Source organism: Sciurus vulgaris (genome assembly GCF_902686455.1).
Source record: "Sciurus vulgaris genome assembly, chromosome: 9".
In the NCBI taxonomy this organism is placed as follows: domain Eukaryota; kingdom Metazoa; phylum Chordata; class Mammalia; order Rodentia; family Sciuridae; genus Sciurus; species Sciurus vulgaris.
The window spans coordinates 176,863-183,819 of NC_136469.1; the positions used below are offsets into that span (position 1 = coordinate 176,863).

Genomic DNA, 6,957 nt, shown 5'->3' on the forward strand with positions numbered 1-6,957 from the left:
GTGGCGCTGTTGATGTTTTGCTGCACCAAGCTTTATGGTCACATAGTCACCCATGTTCTGCTGCAGGCAATTGGCCCCCACTAGGACTACTGGACCAGAGAGGAATTGATGTGTTCAGGAGGGTTGGAGGATCACCCAGCCTAGCACTGGTCCTAGTGGTATTGCCCTCTGAAACCACTCTTATGGGTCTGGGCTCACTCAGTATTTGCCCAGTCAGGTAACTGGCCTAGGGTCTTACCAGTGAAACAGGATGTTGGGTGTTGAGTGATAAGGGCAGGGATGCAACTGCTGCTTGGTGGATTTGGTGATACCTGAATTGGAATACATCTACAAACTCTGGTGGGGTTCTCCTCATTTTCCTTGAATGTCTAAACTCATGACAGCTGGAACCAATGAAGTTTTACTACTAAATGGAGGTGAGTGGCTGTTGTGGTTCCTAGTGAGGACAGGAGGGAGTGAATCACTGAGTACATGTGATGGAGGCCAGAAAAGGGATAGTAAACAAAGAGATAGATGTTCTGTGCACATTCCACCTGCTGAGCCCCACTTGGTTTGCTGCTGGTGCACAACTAGGCTGCACTGTGAAATTCACTTTATAGAAACTTCCAAGGGGACCTTGAACTCACCTTTTAAGGGCAGAAATTTCTGTCCAAACTCTTTTGACAGAAGGGTTCGTCCTTTTGCACTCATTGCTGCCTGTCTGACACAGAGCCCTCTGTGACAATACCAAATGTGTTTAGCAGCCCCTGAAATTTGCAGACTATAGCCTAGTGCCCCAGAACCTAGTACAAATATGCTGCTATAAAGTGAACATTTTGGATGATACAGGGCCTGATTGTGACAAGATGAGCACAATTTTCCAGAGCATATCATCTTCTATCATGTATCATGATGAAAGAGAGGAATGTTACAAAGCTTCAAAGCTGAACATGTAATAAGGATGAGTTCAGGACATTCTGTGGGGCAGTAAAACACAGGGGTGTTTGAGATGAAACACCTCAGTGAACAGACAACGAAAAAAAATCATTGTTTATGGTTTCCCAAAAAATACAAGGACATTTCTTCAGTTTCAAACTACTATACCACTATGACAGGAAGGAATTTTGAGATCATCCTGTAAGCAACAATAATTACTGACCATAATTTAATTTGCAAATAACATTTATGATCTTGGCAAATCCTTGGCTATTTCCTGTGGCTTGCAAGGGACAGATGAATACACATATGTTGATTTTGGTTTACTGGCACATGATCTATGAAAAAAGATTTTCCTTCCACCAGAGCACCTACATCCCAGCACTGGAATTTAAACAAGTTCATATTTGGAAAATCAGTCCTAAACAATGGCTCTCAAAATAAAGAGTGCACCACATCAGAAATTTAAATAAACTCTCTGCTAAAATACAAAAATGAAGACCCAATTTGGGTGAAACAAGAATTTTATAAACAGAAAATCTTAAAGAATAACTAATAGTGTGACAGGACATACTAAGCAGGAAAAACAGATAATAAAGCATTTCCAAAATTCAAAATCTTTTCTTAATAGTAAATATTTTTATTATTGGTTTTGTCAGAAAATCTTGTACAGTTGATTCCTGATGCATAATTATTATATCACTCCTGGAAAAACAAACATCTGAGGTTAGAATGGAGAACAATTAAACAAGAGATTTCACTTTAAAATTTGCATTCATCAAGCTATCCTATAACACATCATTTCTCTGAGTATTACCTTGACTTTGTATGATAAACCATTAAATGAAAGCACATATGCCAAAAGTCTTACATTCTCTAATTTTTAAGTCAATCATCAAATTTTCCTAGATCTTTTTCCTTTCTATTTCAGCATCAGAGATTGAACCCAGGGCCTCCTACATGCTAGATAAGTATTCTACCACTGAGCTACACCTACAGACCCACATTTTCTTAGATTTTTGAAGACATGAAAACAAAAATGATTTCAAATAATGCCACTCAAACACCACACATGCTTGTAATGAGGTGCAACAGCCAACTTTAAGCCTCTTCTTTTCCAGGTCTTACCTAAAATAATCCTCACTAGTTTCTTGGAATTTTTTTATCAGTCATATTTTGGGCCTATTTTGCTTCAATGGGCAGAAAACAATATTAAAATATGCTAATAATCTATAGTGAGAATATGGTAGAATAAGTGAGTTTCCTAAATTCTCAGGGGCATCAATAGAAACAATAATAAGCTGGGCAGTTTCATGTGGTCATTTTTTCTCTGAGGCTGGTGTCTCTGATTTGATTTTCCTAGCAGCTTCCAGAACAGCAAGTGGGTTTACTTTGTCTCCAAATTCTTTTTCCTGGTGCTCAAGAAGAATGCCCTGCTTTTCTGGTTCCACCACAAAATCTCCCCCAAGGATGAAGCCTTCACCTTCTAAGTTTACAGAGATGCCTCCATTCCAGGCCTGGAAGAAGTTGAACCACACACTCAGAAGGAAAAATCCCATAAACTTCATCTTGCACCTTTGTGGACCACGGAGCTTTTTATTTTCATCCAGGAAGATGTTCCCTTGAAATAATACTCAAAGTCCTTCACTTCAGTCCCATTCTTTTCCTTTGCCACTGCATAGAGGGTAACATCCAGGTCATCCAACTTGGGTTTCAGGGAGGACAGGTCCATAGCTTCTTCTCTACAGAGAAAACACCCTGCCCTCCACACAGCCATAATCACAGCTGCACTCTATTCCCATGGCGCCTTTGCTTTGAAAGCCCTTGGTTCCTTCTCCAGTATTTTCAGGTCTATATCTTCCAGATATGCCAGTGTTTGGAAAGAAACATGTCTGTGTTGGTCAGGGAGAGTGCAAAGGCAGCAGACCCAGGGCTTCTGAATCAATGTACCACATTCCCATGGTGAAGACACTTGGGTCCTGTGTTGCAATGGACCCCACCTCTGTTGACATCACAGGTCTCATGAGAGTACTGCATGCAATGCCAGTCACCAGGACTCCCTGTCTGGCCCTCTTCTCCTCAAATTCCTTTTTTTGTTCTTGTAATTCCTTGTATCCACTGCTAATATTTCCCATACCTAATGTCTCTGATTTCATTCTTTCAATGTATTTCTTTCACATAGGGGTTTTGTGTCATTCCTTACCCTACAAATCACAGTCAAGTAATTCCCAGAATCATGACAAAGGTGAAATCACCACATCCATCACGCAATTCCACACAAAAACTCTTAAGAACATCCACCAAAATAACAATTTCTATAAAATCCTACATTAGTACTGAGAGTGTACCTCAAATGATACAGGGAAGCCAGGTCTTAAATTCCCACAGTGCCTCCTGAGTAATATCAGCAGAAGCTAGGTTATGTATTCAGCCACAGTTCAAACAATTTTTTAAGAAGATAATATCCATCCGAATGCAAAGCACAACAGACTGAGGAAATGGAGGTCCAACTGCAGTTCTCTTTTCTCTTCACCTCTCAGCTTTCCAGGTGACAATGTAGTTGACTTGGAAAACACCCAACTGTACATTACCACTTCATTTAAATGGAGGCTTTCAGTGTGCCCCAGAAGGCTACTCCCTTAAAAAGACTACTGCAGCTGACAATTTGAATTTTATACCACTAAAACCTGGTGAGCATCTTCTTCTTTGAGATCTTGCTGATGAGATACCCACATCAACATATCATGGGAATGATATGACCTATCAGTTCCTGAGAGTTGTCTCATCTACAGGAATACCTACTCATTGGAATGAGCTTCCACTTCAAACTGGTACTTTTCATACTGTGTTCTATTCACTTGATTTAACAAAGGAGAAAATGCTAAGAAATTAGAGAGTTGGTATTATCTGCAAAGGCTCTGTAAGGTAGGTGACTGAATTCTCTTCTGGTCTGACCCTGTGAAATGAATTGAAGGAAAACCATCCCAAGGCAAAGCCAAACAACTTCTTAAGAATTTTTAATTGCAGTTTTGGGAAAAATCTTGCAAGAAACCTTGGTTGCATATCAAGAACCACAGTCCTGGGGGATATCACAAGAGAAAGATTTATTCCTATTTAAGGGGGAAAAGGATGTAGCTGAAAATTCAGCAGAAAATTATCCCAGTGATCCATGGGGGCCTGGGTATGAGGAGAGGCAGCCTCTTGTAAAATATAACAGAGATTTGGGGATCATCCACAACTGAAACACAAGCCATTGCAATTGCCATCTACTCATTCCATTCGCACTCTTCCTATTACCCCTGGCCTTTTCCTTTGAAACAGTCTAAGCAGCAGATATCTGGGGAAAAATGCACAGCCCAGTGGAAATGCTGTATCTTGGCAGTTATCTCAGGTACAGATAGGCTGAGGAAAGAGACACTTAAGGGTACTTTAGGGGAAGCCAGTTTCCCTATGTTAGGGAATGCCTAAGCAAGTTATACAGACCCTGTCTGTAAATACAAATGGAAAGAGGAAGAAGAGATGGTTCATGTGATTTGTGATTCATAGCAAGATATTTCCTGGAAGAAAACAACAAAAAACAAAACTCATCCAATTTTCACCCTTTGCATAGTTATATTTGCAGCAATTTATCTCAAGATTTATTACAATGTGATTAGTTGCAGAAAGTCATATCCATTCAACTCTCATTCTTCACTTCTCTTCAAATTTCTACTAAACTGGTTTTGATCTTTCTAAAGGAAATACCTAACTTGGTTACCACTACTCCTGGAAATGTAGAGCCTGATATGCCAGAGCTACAATATTTAAAGAGGAAGGGGTTGTCATTTGGCATACTGGCTTTGAAGGGTGGGGAGGATCCAGGCTGCAGTAAGAAAATGCACTATGCTTCTCTTCCCAGGGGGTATGTCTGGGCCTTTTCAACATGGGATTTAATGACTGACTTCCCTAACATCCTGGGTGTGCTGTCAATACCACCTGATATCACAGGAAGGAGGAATGAGAGCATGATGATGTCACGCTTCTCATGGCAACCAAAGATGATTTTGGTACTGGCCACATCAGACCAATATCAAGACAAGAACAGGCTTGGGTGTGATTGTAAGAGCATAGATGAACTGAGCAAGTCCCAGGGGACTGCTCTTTTTATGAAATGTTGTCCTAACATTCTCACCCAGGAGCAGAGGAGCCAGGGTGTTTTGTGGGGCACAGACATGTGGACCTTTGATCAGATCACATACATCCAGGACAAGGGACCCCACTGAAGACTGACAGGCCTCAGTATCTTCCAGGAACCCTAGGTGGTGCAGTCCTCTTTTGTAAGCATGAGGCATCATGGCCCACCAATCACCCTGCCCCTGCTTTAAGCAATTAGCTCATAGAAAGTCTAGTAGACCAGGGAGGGCAGGAGGGGAGCCGGAGGCTTCATGTGTAACCAAGTTTATTACTGTTCTCTGTGGAATTGACCTTGGAACATGCTCCTGGAGGTGGAATCATAAGGAGTTCTGTAAGTCAGGAAAAAGATCAAGGGCCCTACCAGCAACATGGAATGATGCCTGTTGATAGCTCACGTCAGGGGAGCATGCAGTGCATCTTGGGGGTTAGGTGATGATGGAATTGGGAAACATCACACCATCACTGCAGAGATGCCCCTCCATTCCTTGAATGCCCAAACATGAGACAGCTGGAAATTGGGAAGTTTGAATTCTCAGTGGAGTTGGGTGCCTGCTTTATTCCCTAATGTGGAGAGGATGGAGTCACTCACTGAAAATGTGGGATGGAGGCTAGGAGAGAGCCAGCAAGAGATGAGAGATATTCTGTACTCACTCCACCTGCCTGGCCCTATCTCCTTTGCTGCTGCCTTATAACTAAGCAGCACTCATGAATTCCCTTGGTATCAGTTTCCAAGGGACCCTTCAACTCACCTTTAGATACCAAATTATCTGGTCAATCTGTTTTCACATAAGGGTACATTTTTAAAAATTCATTTTTATTGTGAACAAATGGGATACATCTTGTTTCTCTGTTTGTACATGAAGTAGAGGCATGCTGTTTTGTTATCACACATTTACCTAGGGTAATAGTTTTTGATTCATTCTGTTACTTTTTTCTTTTCCCCCCACCCCTCTTATTCCTCTATACAGTCTCTCCTTTCTCCATTCTTGCCCCCTCCAATCTCCCATTATGTGTCATGATCCGCTTATCAGCAAGATCATTCATCCTTTAATTTTTTGGGATTGGCTTATCTCACTTAGCATGATATTCTCCAATTTCATCCATTTGCCTGAAAATGCCATAATTTTATTATTCTTTATGGCTGAGTAATATTCCACTGTGTGTGTGTGTGTGTCTATATATATATATATATATACCTATATATATATATATATATAGGTATATATATATACCATGGTTTCTTTATCCATTCATCAATCGAAGGGCATCTACGTTGGTTCCACAATCTGGCTATTGTGAATTGAGCAGCTATGAACATTGATGTGGCTGCATCTCTGTAGTAGGCTGATTTTAAGTCCTTTGGGTATAGGCCAAGGAGTGGGATAGCTGGGTCAAATGGTGGTTCCATTCCAAGTTTTCTAAGAAATCTCCACACTGCTTTCCAGAGTGGCTGCACTAATTTGCAGCCCCACCAGCAATGTATGAGTGTACCTTTCTCCCCACATCCTCGCCAACACCTGTTTTTGCTAGTATTCTTGATAATCGCCATTCTAATTGGGGTGAGATGGAATATTAGGGTGGTTTTGATTTGCATTTCTCTTATTACTAAAGATGTTGAACATTTTTTCATATGTCTGTTGATTGCTTGTACATCTTCTGTGAAGTGTCTGTTCATTTCCTTAGCCCATTTGTTGATTGGGTTATTTGTATTCTTGGTGTAGAGTTTTTTGAGTTCTTTATATATTCTGGAAATTAGTGCTCTATCTGAAGTATGAGTGGCAAAGATATTCTCCCACTCTGTAGGCTATCTCTTCGCATTGCTGATAGTTTAGTTTGCTGAGGGAAAGCTATTTAGGTTGAATCTATCCC

At 40.9% G+C, this 6,957-nt stretch overlaps 1 pseudogene across 1 annotated transcript; it reads right to left on the reverse strand.

The window, feature by feature from the left end:
- Nucleotides 1–1,863: 1,863 nt before the first annotated feature.
- Nucleotides 1,864–3,050, reverse strand: LOC306670084 (peroxiredoxin-like 2A; annotated as a pseudogene). The gene has a single exon. The product of its transcript is annotated as a peroxiredoxin-like 2A (transcript).
- Between the last annotated feature and the right edge of the window lie 3,907 nt (nucleotides 3,051–6,957).